Below are 17,247 nucleotides of genomic sequence, written 5' to 3'. Positions count from 1 at the left end.
CTTCAATGCCATCGTCTGGGAGCTTGTTGACAACCCACGGAAGGACCTGGAGGGCAATACTATCCCCAGGTGATTCATATTCACGTTGTAGCTTGAGAAGGAGTCTTGGTCTATCCAGCTCATCCAATTTTGAAGTTTCAGTTGTCAGACCTCAAATGTCGTTGCAATGCTTTCAATATTTACCCCATGTTACAGACAAAAGATGCCTCAGGAAGTGATCACCAGATTTATGAAGTAGAATATCTATATTGGATGGAGGAATATATGTGTGAAAGTGTATTTAAATATATCAGCAATCTGATGTTTGGTTAAATACAGCTCCATCCCCCTCCCTTTTTTTAAATTGCAGGATTATTGAAAGGAAGTATCGTGAAGGGAAAAAAATAACCCTTAAGCTTGAGCGCCTTTATACCAGTTATAGACGAACAGGGTTTTATCGATTCCAAATGGAATGCTGCTTTAGGGGTGCAGAGCATTGTGGAGGCTTCACAGTGAAGGAGGTGGTGACCATGAAGTTTAGAGAATGACCTAAAAGAATTTGCTTCCAAATTCAGTGACTTCCTGGTATTATCTGGGCCTTCATGCACCTCACCGTGGGTTTCTCTGCACTGACAGTGTATCCAGAAACTTCTTTGGTAAGTGGTGGCTCTCTGTGTCCCAAGGGAGGTGGAGTCAGCGCTTCATGCTACTCGCCTTAGTCAGCTGAGCTCAGGGCAGTTCATTTTACTACATTCTAGAGTGAGCCTGTGGCCTGGGAGGCAAAGAGCTGTCCGTAGACAAGAACTTGCTAAACCACTTGACCTTTTCAACAGCTGCAGAACTGCTTACTGAGAACATGCCATCTCTCTCGACTCCTCCAATTTGGCAGCCAGGAAAGTCAAGCCAGTGACATTGCGTGATTTTGATAACCTCTGAACAATTCACAACTTTCACTGTAAAAGGGCTAGATCGGTCTCGCTAGTCAGATAGTGATCTTTGGATAGGCTCTCCTCTCCTTGACTCATTCACTGGAATCAACAAAAATACCGATTTGCCAGATTCCCTAAACTATAAACAAGAATAGGAGCTCCCCTGGTGGCGCAGTGGTTGAGAGTCCGCCTGCCGATGCAGGGGACGCGGGTTCGTGCCCCGGTCCGGGAAGATCCCACGTGCCGCAGAGCGGCTGGGCCCGTGAGCCATGGCCGCTGAGCCTGCGCGTCCGGAGCCTGTGCTCCGCAACGGGAGAGGCCACAGCAGTGAGAGGCCCACGTACCGAAAACAAACAAACAAACAAAAAAAGAATAGATGAGGTCTGTTTCAAGCCACAAATGTAGGGCAAGTGGCAACGTCTGTTTGCCGATAGCAAAGAACATGAATTCTGTTCATGCATGTTAAGCAATTTCTCGAAAATCAAGGAGCCCGTGAGTTTTAATTTCGCTTATCTGAAAATTATGTCTGTGCGCAAAAATATCTATGATTCACGGCATACTTCTGCAGGATAATCTGAGTTGAAGTACGACTTGATCATGCTCATAAAATGGGTGAAGAATTATTTTAAAATAGTGAAAGATAGTGTGAAGCAACTGAGCAAGAGATAAGCTTTGAGTTGGTGGAAACAAGGAGAACGTCCCCAGGTTAGAGCCACGTTGTCTCCATCTCTCACTCGCTGTGTGACCTAGGACACATGTCCTCAGCTCTCTGCCCTTCAGTTTACTCCTTCGTAAAACGGAAATAATAATAGGGCCTACTTTAGAGAGTGCTTGTGAGAATTAAGTGAAATGTAGCCTGTAAAGCACTTAGTCCAGTGACTGCCACATCGTCACTCAATAAGTTTTTCTTACCGTCATCCTCTGATCACATCCTTTTTCAACAAATATAATTGAACAGAAATGCAGGTATTTTAGACCATCTAACCCAATGCATCGCGATAATTCTTGGCTTGTGCTGTGGCTGAACGTGTAGGAGTTCAGACAGTGAAGCCAAATCTCATTTTGTCACAAACAAATGTTTACATTTTCCAGTTTGTATCTCAGATTAAAAACTTTGCTCACCTCCTCACATCAGTGAGAAAACCAGCATTTTTACTTCTGCAAACCTTGCTTTGTGAGATTAAAACAGTGACATAACCACGTTTGAAATGGCAAATCCAACATATATTGAAAGACATTTTCAAGGTATTCATTAAGATTGAAATAAGATATATCAGGAAAAAAGGCTACAGATAATAAAATAGTATAGATTGCTGGAATATGCTTTACATACTGAAAACATAGAAATAATTTTAAATAAAAATTTCTTTGCAGTTTATCCAATACTTGAGAAAGCATTCCATGTGGGTCAAGACCTTAAAAATCATATGTATTTTGTTTTTTTAAATTGAAGTATAGTTGACTTACAATGTTGTGTGACTTTCAGGTGTAAAGCAAAGTGATTCAGTTATATATATATATATATATATATATATATATTCTTTTTCCGATTCTTTTCTATTATACATTACTATAAGATATTGAATATAATTCCCTGTGCTATACAGTAGGTCCTCGTTGTTTATCTTTTTTTTTTTTTTTTTTGTGGTATGCGGGCCTCTCACTGTTGTAGCCTCTCCCGTTGCGGAGCACAGGCTCCGGATGCGCAGGCTCAGCGGCCATGGCTCACGGGCCTAGCCGCTCTGCGGTATGTGGGATCTTCCCAGACCGGGGCACGAACCCGTGTCCCCTGCATCGGCAGGCGGCCTCTCAACCACTGCGCCACCAGGGAAGCCCTGTTTATCTATTTTATACACGGTAATGTATATCTGCTAATCCCAAACTCCTAATTTATCTCTTTTCCCCTCTTTCCCCTTTGGTAACCATAAGTTTATTTTCTAAGTCTGTGAGTCTATTTCTGTTTTGCAAATAAGTTCACTTGTATCATTTTTTAGATTCCACATATAAGTGATATCATATGATATTTGTCTTTCTCTGTCTCACTTCACTTTGTGTGATAATCTCTAGGTTCATCCATGTTGCTGCATTATTTTATTCTTTTTTATGGCTGAGTAATATTCCATTGGTGTATACCATTGGTATATGGTATATAGCATATTTTCTTTGTCCATTCATCTGTCAATGGACATTTAGGTTGCTTCCGTATCTTGGCTATTGTGAATATTGCTGCTATGAACACTGGGGTGCATGGGTCTTTTCGAATTAGAGTTTTCATCTTTTTCGGATATATGCCCAGGAGTAGGATTGCTAGATCATATGGCAACTCTCTCTTTAGTTTTTTAATGAACCTTCATACTGTTCTCCATAGTGGCTGCACCGATTTACATCGCCAGCAACAGTGCAGGAGAGTTCCCTTTTCTCCACACCCTCTTCAGTATTTATTATTTGTAGACTTTTTAATGATGGCCATTCTGACCAGTGTAAGGTGATACCTCACTGTAGTTTTGATTTGCATTTCTCCGGTAATTAGCAATGCTGAGCATCCTTCCATGTGCCTGTTGGCCATCTGTGCAGACATTGTTATTCTGCTTTATTCTCAGAGAAAGCACCAAGCATATATCAGTGGGAAGCATGTGGTCTTTGATGCCATCTAGACTTGGGTTTGAATCTCAGCTCTACTAACTGCTAGCTTTGGGGTCTAGGAAAATTTCCTAAGCATCCTAAGACTTAGTTCTCTACCAAAACAGAGGGAAACCAGTAAGAACATTATGGAGGGCGGAGTGAGAATTGTAAGGATATGAAATAAAGAATCTAACACTGCACCTGGTGTATACAGATAGTCCTTGTTTTGCTGTGGTGACATCAGTGGTCAAACAACCATGCAAAGTGAGGACTTGGTTCCCACATGCATGCATGTGAGTTAACACAGCACCATGCAGAGTGAAAAGTGTCTGGAGTAAAATTTCAGTACGTGACACAGCTCTATGTAATTCTGATACATTGAAAATGTCCATAAGAAAGCTTAACATTTTGCTTTAAAAAGAAACATATCTGAAACGACAATAACATTATGACACAGCATTATTTCATTAAATCCTTACAAGAGGTCAGGCAGGTGTGCACCGTGGGCGCTCCCACCTTACAAGTGGAGCAATGGTGTTGGATGAGGTCATTGAGAGGGTGTGACCACGGGGTGACCCTTGAGCTGGACCCAGGAGAACAAAGGCTCCTCACCCTTCCCCCATCCCTGGAATGTACACCCTCACAGGGTTCCCACCATGGGAACCATTTTCAAGGATGCAGCCCTGAGAGAGAACATGATGTTGACACCATCAGGACTCAATATGTGACTGAACCCCATCAAGGCTTCTGCATAAACTTTTTTTTTTTTTTTTTTGCGGTTCGCGGGCCTCTCACTGTTGTGGCCTCTCCCGTTGCGGAGCACAGGCTCTGGACGCGCAGGCTCAGCGGCCATGGCTCACGGGCCCAGCCGCTCCGCAGCATGTGGGATCTTCCCGGACTGGGGCACAAACCCGTGTCCCCTGCATCGGCAGGCGGACTCTCAACCACTGCGCCACCAGGGAAGCCCCTGCATAAACTTTTAAGATTCTGGCAGGCAGGCGGGTGCAGAGGTCTCCTGGTCTCTCTGTGCCCAAGACAAGCCTCGTATGTAAGCTCCCTTCTTCCTAAACCTGCCACCTCCCAATCTGGAGGGGCTGCCCTCTTTCTTCCGTCTCTCCTTGCCGTCTGTGTTCGAGGCCCAGTTTCAGATTCCACCCCGAAGCTCCTGAGGTTTCAGAGCAACGGAGACCAGCAAGTTCAGTGGCCTGCTGAGGACAAGTTCAGGACCTCGTTTACACGGCCATGTGGAGGCGCTAGACACCAGACTCCCTCCAGAAGGGGCTGGTCTCTATCGTGTACCATTTAGGTTTGCATTAAAACAAAGAAAATGGGTTCTAACTTTTTTGACCCTGAGAGTAATTTTTCGGGCTTTCCATTGTTGCCAAGGAAACCAGAGTTTTAAATGGTCCACTCTGGGGAGCTGGGTTAACCAGGACCTTGGAACCTGTGTGATCCCGAGAGGGCAGAGGAAAGAGTTGCAGACCAAACTCCAGAAGATCCAGGACTGGCCTGGCCAGTCAAACTGCAGGGGTGGGATGTGGGGAGTCAGGTGGGCAGATGTTATGCCAGTGGGCGGGGGTGGGGGGGGGGCCCGATCACCGGGACTTTAGCGGTTGGACTGGCTTTAAGATGGTGCCTTGTTTTGTTAGAGTGGAATCAGGTAGACTAGAGATTTGGATCCTGGTCAGGACTGAGGAAAGGGAGTGTCAATAGAAACCTAGGTCGGGGGACCAATCGAAGAGAGACAGAGGAGAATGGCAGGCAAGCCGGGAGAACTGAACTTGTCCCTGTGTGCTTGATCGCATGTAGGGATGCAGTGCGGGAGACTGTGGGCAACCCAGTAACTCTATGGTTACTATGACAGCGTCACCGCGTCTGGGAGTGGGGCTGTAACTCAACTCCCCAGCGTGAAGGAGTGCAGAGAAGCCAAACGCAAAAGAGGCCAGCCACCCAGTTATTCTGCTCTTACGACTGGGAGGCTGGGACTGAACCTTCAGGTAGAAAGGACTGCTGGATCCAACTAGGAAAACGTAGGAGAATGGGGACCGGGAACCAGAACCCACCGTCGTAAGAGCCTGAAGCTCTGGCAAAATTTCTATTTCCCCAGCTGGAGGGGCTGAATGATCCCACACCCACCATGTGTAAAGTGTAGGTCAAGGTGCTTGGGAGGAAGAGATCTCAGATCATTTGCCCTTCACTTTCAGGAACTCCTTAAGAAACGTCTAAGGCGGGGGCCGTTGCCTTGCAAGGTGGGCTTACCCTTTGGAACTCGGGGTTTGTTACTAGGCAACTCTGTGCCATTCAGATGGAACATGAAAAACCAGGCCCACCTGTTGAAACCAGTGGCTGTAGAGCATATAAACTACTTTTATTCCCTGATTCAAAGGACAGAAAGAAAGAAATGCATTCTTTAAGGGCCATGGCAAAGACAAATTCTACCGCCGTTCAGAAATGCAATCATGCTTCGAGGCTGGGTAAATACCCCTTTGGCTCCTTTAACCTGTGACGGTGACTGTCTTTTTCTAACATCAGATTGACAGATCTGGGACAGGAGAGGGTGGAGGTGGGGCTCAGCCTCCCCAAACACACAGCCCTCCCTGATGGACATGGAAACAACCTCCTGTGTCACATGTAGTGTGACATGCAGTGAACGAAGGTCTCTCTGGTGATCAGAGTAAGTTATGGGAATGTAAAGTTAACATCTTTTGCATGTGAATAGGGAGCTCATTCAGAGCGAAGTGACACCAAACTGTTTACTAGGTGTGTGGGGGGTTGACAGGCAGGGAGAGGTAGGAAGATGTAGCTGGGAAAAGATCCACTGCAACTCCCCACTTACCCTCGTGTTAATCTGTACCAGACTCTTTTGGCCTTCCCGTATGGAAACTTCAGAAGCAGATGGAAATACTTTAAGATGTATAATACACATGGGCCTGTTATTGAATTTCCATTTTCCTTATAAGAGTGAACACAGGGAAGTTCTGCATTGTCCTTTGGAGGTTAGCAAAAATTCAAAGGGGAAACAATATTTTGTGCTGAAGGCTTCTAGGCGGTTTAGAAATATTGTCTGATTTGCAAACAGTATAACAACACAAAGTGCTTCAGTTCTTCCCATTATATTTCAAAGGTCAGTGGTCAGCTTTATACCAGGTAGTTGATACTGCTAACCTTGGGCAACAATTCAGCGAACTCGACAAACCTCTTTTTTCCCTCCCCTTAAAGAATTAGCTCTTTTGAGGCAAGAAATTATCAAGCTCATAGGAAATAGAATAACCATCTCAATTTTTCATCAGAGAACGAACTGTATCCGTTCCAGACTGTAAAATTATCTTTGGTAAGATATCCTGATGTCAATGATTCACTGAGGGTGTAGCACATGCTTAAGAGAAAAAAAAGAGTTTGTGTTGGTGTATCAGCAGCATCACCATAGTAATACCTAAAAATAAAATCTACATGCAGCACGTTCATGGACCTATGAATGGAGGAGTAAGACCACCTTAACACCAGAAAATGATGAATGAAAGTCACACATACCGTCCACGAATCACGGTCAGGAGCTCAGCTTTGCACTTCTTACGGCCACTTACCAGTAACTGAAATCCACTCTCCTGCTCGGCCTGGGGGGCTTGCGTTCTCCTGGTCAGGTCAGCGTGAGGGGCCTCATTGGTGCTGAATGGACAGCTCTGGATGCGGTCAGATCAGGCTGTCACGGGTGCTTTGGGACCCATGGGTGGTTTCAAACGGGCTGTGGATGTGACAAAATAAAATGTAAAATTGTATGTGTAGCATGTATGTCCATTCTTCTGAGAGGATCTATAGCAGTGCAACTTTGTAATCAAAAAAAAAAAAAAAAAAAAGGATTAAATCTGTTGCTTTACTCCTATCAAAAGAAATGCTATTTTCACAGAACTTACAATACTTATTTTAAATGTTAGTAACGTGACCGGTCTCCTATCCAGATCAGATCACTAAATGATTTTAACCCATTAACACCCAAATATCTATGTCAACTTTCCCACCAAGGCAAACAAGGTCTCTTTATGCATTATGTATAGGGCTTATGTTAAATATAGCTTATAATATTTTTGCTGACCCAGAGGCAGTTTATCCCAAAACTTGAAGTGTCTCCCAGTTTTTAGTATTATTTATTTATTTTTTTGGCTGCACCTTGCAGCATGTGGGATCTTAGTTTCCCGGCCAGGGATCGAACCCATGCCCCCTGCAGTGGGTGTGCACAAGTCTTAACCACTGAACCGCCAGGGAAGTCTCAAAACGTTTCCCACTTTTAATGTAAGTTGGAGTGAAAGAGAGTACATTTTCACAAAAGAGAGATCTACAAAAGAGCAGAAAAATCACTTTCTATGTTTGATTACCGGTATTTCACAGCACACAATTGTAGCTCTTAAAAAATTTGTTTTTAATGTGCTTGGTGAATCTGGGGGGAAAGCCTTCCTAATGTTAGGGTATGTTTTGGGGATGGTGAGAATAGGAATAAACATTAAAAAGTTGTAAAGAAGAGACCGATAAATGTTTAACTAATGGTTTTAAACTAGTCAGTAAAATTTTCCTCTTAAAAATTTCAGGTATATTTTGGTCAGTTCCCACTTTAGTAGTGTTTTGTCATTCCGTTTTTCTATTAACCTCTCAGTGATGGTGGAGGTTAATAGAAAACCTGTTAACCTCTCAGTGATGGTGTAGAACTGCTCACTAGCAGTTCTACAGCACTGATGAACAAACTATATTAAAATAACTCAACGTTTCTTTCTTATGCCTTCTCTATTTAAAATATTAAAATTATTTAACATTTTCATAGAGAGCAGGTTACGCAGTGGTAAGTTTATAACTCTCCTCCTGTCCCTTTCAATATAGTGTTCTATTTATGTTAATAACATGGTGAATGATCAAGCTCCAATACTAAACTCTGGAAAAAAAGAAAGAACTTTACACGTAGGAGTTTCAATCCAGAGATCCCTTGTGAATGCGGCTGAGAATTCAGTCATCACTGTATGTCATAGCTCAATTAAAATTCAGTGTGCTAGTGTATATATATACTTTTTTACATTGATGACGATGGTACAAAGAATGCATGCTTGGTCCTCTGAAGAGAGGAGTTTTAATTGGAAATTTAATCGGAAATTTTTTTATCGCTTGAAATAAAGAAATTTAAGATGGCCACAAGGGGACAGCAAAATACACTGGATTTCCTTTACGTGCTGCAGAAACAATCTGCTATCCGGCTCCAGGGATACAATGAAGGCAAATGAAAAAACTAATTGAAGTACCTGGCACATGAGCATTTCTAGTAAAAGTGAGACAAGTACAGGGGACCATACTTCCTAGGATGACTATATGTGAGACACCAGCTTTCTCAGCATATCCTATAAAGGGCTACTGGTGATGTGCACACAGAGAGGGCTAGAACTTGGCAGTGGTTCACTGTACTTCCCGCCGGAGGGAGCAGGTTATGAACCCCCTCCTCCATTAGTATTTTCCAGTATTTAAGGGAAGAATAACAATAGGGTAAAATTTCAATAAGATTTAATTTTTGAAAATAGGGAAACAGACTCTCTTCAAAAGAAGTAGTAAATACTTGTGAATCACTTACTAATTATTAGGCTCTCTTCAGCAGGGAACCTTACAAAATGCAGTAGAGTTCAAGGTACTGGAAAACCCTGAATTCTGTGGTCAGAATTCCTGGGTGTGGAACTGGTAACCTTGGGCAGATTTCTTAACCTCTATAGCTGTCGTAGTTTCTTCACCCATAACACGAGGGTAATGCAAGAGGCTGTTTCAAAGATTCAGTAAAAGAATGTATGTCACCCACTTAGCTCGGAGCCTGGCATGTGGTAAGAATTCAAGGAAGTTAGCAGCTATAAAATTATTACAATAAATGAGTGGCACACAGCAGTGCTTGGTAACTATTTCTTGACTACCTGATTATACCTTATCTCATTTAATTCTCACCACTAGTGTGAGAGCTAGGTGTTACTTTCTTCCATTTTTATAGATGAGAAAATTGAGGTTCAAAGACACTAGTCATCTGGCTAACATCATAAATTAAATAGAAGAGCTGAAATTCAAACCTATGATTTTCTGATTCTAAGCCCATGTACTTTTTACCACACTTGGGACAGACAGACTACTGTCATTTTTTCCCCCTGCTTTTGGTAACTCCTACAGTCACCTGACAGTTCTTGGAAATGACTCAGCAGTTTGGCTAGGCCAGCACAGGACACAGAATCTTATGACTTTTCCCATGGGCTAATCAGACCAATAGAGGTTATGGGGATTTCTTGAAATCATGGAGGAAGAAATTGTTACTTAAATGTCTCAAACGTCCAAACCAGCCTCAACTAGGAAATCGGTCTAAGGCAACGTACCTCAGACTCGTGATCACACGCATTTGTGCACCTCTCACTTTAGCCAGAACAATTCCTGTCTACAGGAACAAGTGATTGTTGAAATAAGTGGACCCATCTATGGTAAAAAATACATGCATGTCTGGGATCAGAATATGGTCTTGAGGTCTTTGTAAGAAATGTAAATTCATAGAATTTGCTGTGGCTGGTCTCTCTCAATATGGTGTATATGACCTCTCTCTATTCATGAAAGGAGGCAAGACTCCCCTTTCCACTTTTAACTGGAGATGCCACCCTCACAGGCTTACAGACACACACCCCTCCCTGTGAGCACTGGAGAAACACACTGACTGTACATTCTAAATTAAAAATACAAACATACAAACAAACAAAAATCAAAACAAAACAAGGGGCTTCCTTGGTGCCTCAGTGGTTGGGAATCCATCTGTCAATGCAGGGGACGTGGGTTTGAGCCCTGGTCAGGGAAGATCCCACATGCCGCGGAGCAATGAGGCCCGTGTGCCACAACTACTGAGCCTGAGAGCCACAACTACTGAGCCCACATGCCACAACTACTGAAGCCCGCATGCCTAGAGCCTGTGCTCTGCAACAAGAGAAGCCACCGCAATGAGAAGCCCGTGCACCGCAATGAAGAGTAGCCCCTGCTCATCACAACTAGAGAAAGCCCGCATGCAGCAATGAAGTCTCAATGCAGCCAAAAATAAATAAATTAAATAAATTAATTAAAAAACAGAACTAAAAAGCCAAATCTCCTCTGGTTAAAATAGCTTGATACTCCACAAACTGTTATTTTAGGTCAGAAATTTTTCCCATGAGAGAAGGGAACAGCACAAAACTACAAGCAGAAAGGCCACTAACCTATATACACTCTTATCCCCTGAGAACAGAATTATGGAAATGACATGAGATTTCCTTTAGTACCTATTTATCTTCAAAACTTATTTGACGAAAATCCTGGTGTGCCCCCAAAAGAATAAAAGCTGTTTTCAGATCCTAACTCCTTCATGTTGTAACATGAGCATCTGCTGGAGAAGGTCGTGTGTCCTTCAAGAGGATGTGTCCGTAGGGTGACCCATGAGCTGGGCCAGGGCAGCTGGAGGCCCCTCACCCCTGCACCTGTCCTTGGAATATACGTTCTTCCTACCGTTATCACAGTGGGAGTCGTTTTCAAGGATGCAGCCTTGAGAGAACAACGTGTTGTGGGGACCATCTGGATGGTGTACATGACTGAACCCCATTAAGGCCTCTGTACAAACTTTTAAGATTCTGGTGGGTGGGCGCGGAGATCTCCTCCTCCTCCGGTGCCCAAGATAACTCTCATGCTGAAGTTCCCTCTTTCTTAAGCTTTCCACCTACTGTTCTGGAGTGGCTGCCTCTTTCTTTGGTTTCTCCTTGCTTTTCCAGTGTGGGGTTCGGTTTACAAACCAACAATTGGCCAGGCAGCCAGGAGACCAAAAAAAAAAAAGGGCCTTGGGAAAGAGGCCTCTGTGGAGGAAATCCCAAAGTGGCCATTGACCTGAGAGTGGGTAGGAGTGGCCAGATGTTAGATGCTTGTGGACTGCCAGGTGAGTAGCAGGATGCCCCAAAGATGCCCGCTGGCTTGATGCACTTGTTTGGGGAGCTGTACATAGCGCACTGTGGCAAAAATGGGAAAGGAATGGCTGTGCAGTGCACCGGTGTCTGCTGTGGTCAGTTCAGGTGGACACCAATGCCCAACGAGAGCTGGAGTTAGAAAGCTGGGAGGAAATGATTTAGAGAAGGATACGTGGGTGTCCACGACTCTGCTAGCTTTGGGGGCTGGCAGACAAGGTGGGAGACAGGATAATAAGCTGGAGAGCTTAGCATGCCTTTTTGCAAAGCCAGGAGGACACAAGTTGACGCAGACTAAGATCCAGCACTCGTGACAAAGCCGACTGAGATGCTGAGAGGCTGAACCTCTGAGAAAGTGAGGAGAGGGAGGGGGAGGATGCTGTGGTGACTGGCTGTGAAACAGACCAAGTGCCCCATGCAGTCGGACCCCTAATACGAAGGAAGCGTGTACACTCTAATTACTCCAGACTTCTGGTAATAGAGAAATAAACCCCCAAACTCCTAAGAGAAAATTTGTATTCTTTCTCCATTTCTTGAAGATGTAAATCTTATCAGGTCTTTGAAATATAAACACCCCAGGAGATAATAAAACACTGCTCACAGAGAAAGAAAAAAAAGAATAGAGGCTTTTAAAAATACAGACTGGTATAGAAATCTAGTCCACAGCCTCCACAAGATTACCTGTCAAAGACAAATACAAATCTAAAAAGCCTTCTCCACAAACAGTAGGAAATTCTAGCCATTTGAGTGAGTTGGATTCAACTATTATTTATAAACTAATGGGTTTTGTATTGTTTACATGATTCATGGCTAAAATTTTGGAATGAAAGCTATAGCGTTTCTGTGTGTGTGCGTGTCTGTTTATGTATATCTATAAATGGCATGTTATGTATCTGTGATATTTTTCTACCTCTAGCTGATATTTTAAAAATTAATTTTTAAAAGAGGTCTATTTACTTGGCTTAAAGAAAAATAAACTTTAATATCAGTAGTATACTTATGTAAAACTAAATTTTCTTTCACCTGCCAGAAGGACAAGCTTTTCTTGGAATATCCATCTGTTTTTGATAAGATTGTGAAAAGGTACTCTTTACTTTTAAGTAATTTGCCTAGAAAACAAAGATTCTGTGTTTTATTAAAACAAGTTCCTGTGTCTTTATCAGGTCTTTGATTACTTAAGAAAACGGAGTCTTCTCTATTAAAAAAGCTAAGTTTTTTTGCAAGTATGTAGCTTTCTGTATTTGCCTTCAGTCATTGTCACTTTTGGTTAGATGGATAACTAAGTATGCTTCACAGTGACCTATGGGCCTATTTAATCGAATTTTAAAATCTTTTGATACTTTTGATAAACTTCTCCAAAATCAAATTCTAAAGCAAGTCTTTTGGACCTAGAACTAACTTTGGAATTTTCCAGAAGGCTGATGGAACATCTCAAAATATTTGTTCTCTCTCCTTATAAAAAAGAAATACTAAACAAATTGGGCTCATTTGATATATTAAATTACATGGAAAGCACTGTCAAATAAGAAACAATGCCAAACTTCAAGTTACATTTACATGAAATTCCTAAAAATCTGATATGTATTTATCAATCATAATTCTAATTATTTTCAAAAGGATGTAAGAGAAATAACCAAATTCCCTTGTCAGTTGCATTATAACGAACTCTTATCACATCTTTAACTATGGCCATTTTTAAGCCTTTTGTCATTTACAGACAGTTATTGTTTTATTCCGATGCTTTTGTAAAAAAAAAAGTGTTCCTACAAAACTGCTTCATTTTCAGGGAGATTCATAAAAAAGACTCTGACGAGTGTAAGTTTCTGATAACTCAGATCAACTTGCCTTCACGTGGCAGGGGCAACAATGCACCTTTCAAGGGCTTCTCCAAGGCTACCTGCACAGCCCCACCATGCTTCACGGCATGGCAGCCTGAGATCTGCCCCTGTTCTTCTTCCCACATCAGTAAAACGGGCCCATTTCACTGATACAATGTTAACACGTGGAGACTGGCCTCCGTTGCAGGACCCTCTGCAGACTTTGCTGGAACATCGGTGAGGGAGAGGATGGGTGGGGGCCCCACAGAACACCCAAGGCCCAGCCACCCTCATAAAGTTTTGGGGGAGTCCTCTGGTTGGGTGAGATGTGTGCTGTCCCAGAAGTTGTGATCGGCAAGATGTGCGCCTATTCAACCCCTATGAACATGAAGGAGTTGCAAGCCTTTGCAGGGATTTGGGGTTTGGGAGGACTTTTATTCCCCACCTTTAACAGGGCCTCCATCCCTTTACCAGAACATAAAGAAAGAGCAGGCGTGGGGCTGGGGACCCGAGCAGCAAGCTGCCTTTTAGACGGCAAGAAGACCAGTGAAGCAGATGAAAGCTCTGGGCATCCCCCAAGCAGGGCTACCGTCTGCGTTAGATGTCTGTGACTTTGGAAAGTACAGGGGGGCATGATGGCAGAAGGAGAGAAAACCCCCAGGACTGCCCTCTGAAAGGTGGCAAACACCTGATACACCACCATAGAACGACTCCTAGCAACCTACACAATTGCTAGAACCTCTCACAAACAGCATATCACGGTAAGAACTTTCCTTCCTATCAAGGGCTGAACTGAAAATAGGTTCCAGTGATCCCCCGTCACGGCTCAAACTCCCATTCTGACTAAGTGGCCTGTTTACAGCAGAGCACCCTGCCTGCCAGCCCACTGCCTCTAGAAACGCAAGTGCTACGAAGCCCTGTGGATCCTCCAAACGCCCTATTCCTGTGGTGGTCCCTGTGGCTGCAGAGAAGGAATGGAAGAAATTCTGTCCGATGCCCTTGAAATACAGTGACTTGGTTAATGCTGGTCCTATGTGTTCTAAAAAGTGCCCAAGGCAACTGCCAAGAGTCTAGGGCCCTCCACTGGGAACTTCCAACCAGTGAGGGATTGGCAAATTGATTACATTGACGCCTTCTCTCTAAATATGCCTTGGCTTATGTGGACACTGCATTTGGCCTAAACCAAGCTTTCCCCTGTCATTGTGCAAACCAGGCTCTCAAGGGAATTAAAGAAGCTGAGTATCACCTACAGATACCTTCACCCAACAGACCGTGATTGGGGATCACATTTCAAAGGTCATGCTACGCAAGACTGGGAAAAGAACATACCATTGGAGGGTCCACCTCCCGCATAACCCACAGGCAGCAACACTGACAGAAACGGAGAATGGGCTATTAAAGCAGCAGGTTAAATTACTAACAGGTAAAACCACCTTGGCTGGGTAGACTCAAGTACTTTCCCAGGCTTTAATACATTTGAAGGATCAGCCAGTAGGGCCCGTTGTCCCATAGGCCAGACTGGGAACCCCTGCCAAGACACCCAAGGCTGTAAGGGCATGGAAGTCACGGAAGCGCCACTGCCCTGACTCTCACCATGGATCAACGTGCTGTGCTGCTGAGAACACCAGGCCCCATCACGCCTGGGAAACGCAATGAGACGTTTGCTGGGATTTGCAATGGGACGTCCCGCTGGGATGGGTGAGTTACTTCACACCCCTGGGTGAGGGGGAACCAATCTCCACCGGGACCCCACCGTCCGGCTGCAAGCGGGGCTGTTGGAAACACACTGCACCTGGCATGGAACACGCACCTTGTAAAAAGGGGAGAAGATGGGGGTCCCGGTCGGGCACATCCCGCCCCCAGTCCACCTCCTCTCGCCAGGCAGAGCTGCCTCCCCAGGCCGATGTGCACGGTCTGCACCGCCAGGTCACGTCCTTAAAACTGCCACCTCCCGCCCGTCAAGGACAGCTGAGCATCTTTTCCCACGGGGACGACCACTGGCGCCGTCTTGGTTCCTCTCTCGGCCTAGAGGGCGTTATGGCGCACACAAAGCCCCTACTGAATCCACCCAGCCAGGCATCCGTGACAGCCCACCAGGCTCGTCTTTACCACACACGACAGTGTCTCTAATGAGAAAGGCCGTCCTCCCAAATAGGATGACCTCGGACGTGATTACTGCCTTGCCAGGAGGTACCTGCGCCCTCGTCCAAACAATGCCGCAGGCAGGGGTCATTAACAACTCCCGGGAAATACAAATAGAATCTGGGTCATAAAGCCTAACCTTGTTTTTTCTCTTCCTTCCGGCTTAGTCTAGTTTCACGTGCTCAGAGCGTGCAGAAACTTTGCACCCCGGCGGGAGTTCCTAGTACAAAATGGCGGCGCCCACACCTCCGCTCGGCGGGCCGTGCTCAGAAGCTGCTCACGACACCTCAATCCAAGATGGCGCTGGCGGGCCGTGTGCAGAGAGGCCTCGCCCATCGCCGCCTGGAGCCAGAGCCGCACAGCTGCCCCCGCCCCGCGAGAACTCCGCCTGGTCCTCGGGAGAACCCCGCCCCTTCCGCCCGCTGACAGAACCCTGCGAAGCAGCCCGTACCCAGCCGCGCGCAGGAGGGCTTGTGCTCGAAGGTGGAGCTCACACCTCTCCCATCTCTGTTCCAAGGGTAACGCTTACCTTGGCTTCTGAGCCGAACTTGGTCTCCTTCTACTGGCGAAAAGGATGCTGGGCAGGAGGACCCTTGCTGGGCCCTGACTTGGGAGGGCTGGTAACAATCCCTGATGAGTCCGCTCCGGTGTCATCTTTATTCAATCCCACGAGGACGGTCGTGAACACCCTGCGTGATCAGACCCCCCAGCCTAGGGGACTTAAGAAATCAGTGGTTCCGGCCGTGGGGCTCTTGGTGGGAGAAACTGTAACTTATTTCGGGAATCAGTTATCTTCCTCTGTGTTTCTTCTCGCCTGCGCCTGTATTTTTGCTGTGGCAGCCGCCTCCCGTGCAGCCGCATAGCTGCCGAAGGGGCCACCTCCATGCTGATGAGACCCCTCGCTGATGGCTCAGGGCACCTCGTGGGGGGCGTGTGAGACTGTGGCAGCTGGTGCGGAGCTTGGAGGGGGTCGCGGAGAGGGTGTGACCGCCTGCTGACCCCCGGAGCTGGATCCGGGCAGTGGGAGGCTCCTCACCCCTCCCCCGTCCTTGGACCGTACATCCCGCCCACGGGTCCCGTAGTGGGAGCCATTTTCAAGGATGCAGGCTGGAGCGAGCGATTTGTTATCAGCTATGGACTGAATACGTGCCTGAACCCCGTTAAGGCTTCTAGACGAACTTTTAAGATTATGGCCGTGGATGTGAAGACCTGCTCTTCTCTCTGTGCCCAGGACAAGCCTCGCATGTAAGTCCCCTTCTACCTAACCCTGCCACCGCCCAGCCTGGAGGGGCTATTTCTTCGGGCTCTCCTTGCCCTCTGTGCTCGGGGTCCCATTTCAGTCGTCTCCCGGGAAAGCTCCCGAGGTTTCCGAACCTATAGCATCACCCATGCAAACCGGGTCAGAGGAACACGCATCCTGCCTGGTAAATATTCTGTGGAGTGTGACCCCGTGGGACTTGGCCACCCGGACACCAGTTTCCAAAGGTGAGGGCCAAATGGAGAATGCCCTTAAAATAGCTCCTGGATTTTTATCTGTTGACTTTAAAAAAGGTATTTACAAGAAGTGTTCATTTTAATTCTAAACGTAAATGATCTTATTTTACTCTTCAGTGTGGTTGGCATTGACGTGCCCTGGTTTGGGGAAAATTCTCGGTGGATTCTGTTCTTACTGAGGATGAGCCTGGGGAAGCACAGCGCTTTCTGCACCTTTGTCTTTCTGCAGGGGAGGCGGTCTCAGCGATCATGTCAGCAGGTGCTGGGGGCGTTAGGGAAGCAGAGAGCTTCAGGTTC

Source organism: Phocoena sinus, chromosome 20 (assembly GCF_008692025.1).
Source record: "Phocoena sinus isolate mPhoSin1 chromosome 20, mPhoSin1.pri, whole genome shotgun sequence".
Taxonomy (NCBI): Eukaryota; Metazoa; Chordata; class Mammalia; order Artiodactyla; family Phocoenidae; genus Phocoena; species Phocoena sinus.
This window is presented reverse-complemented; position numbering follows the sequence as displayed.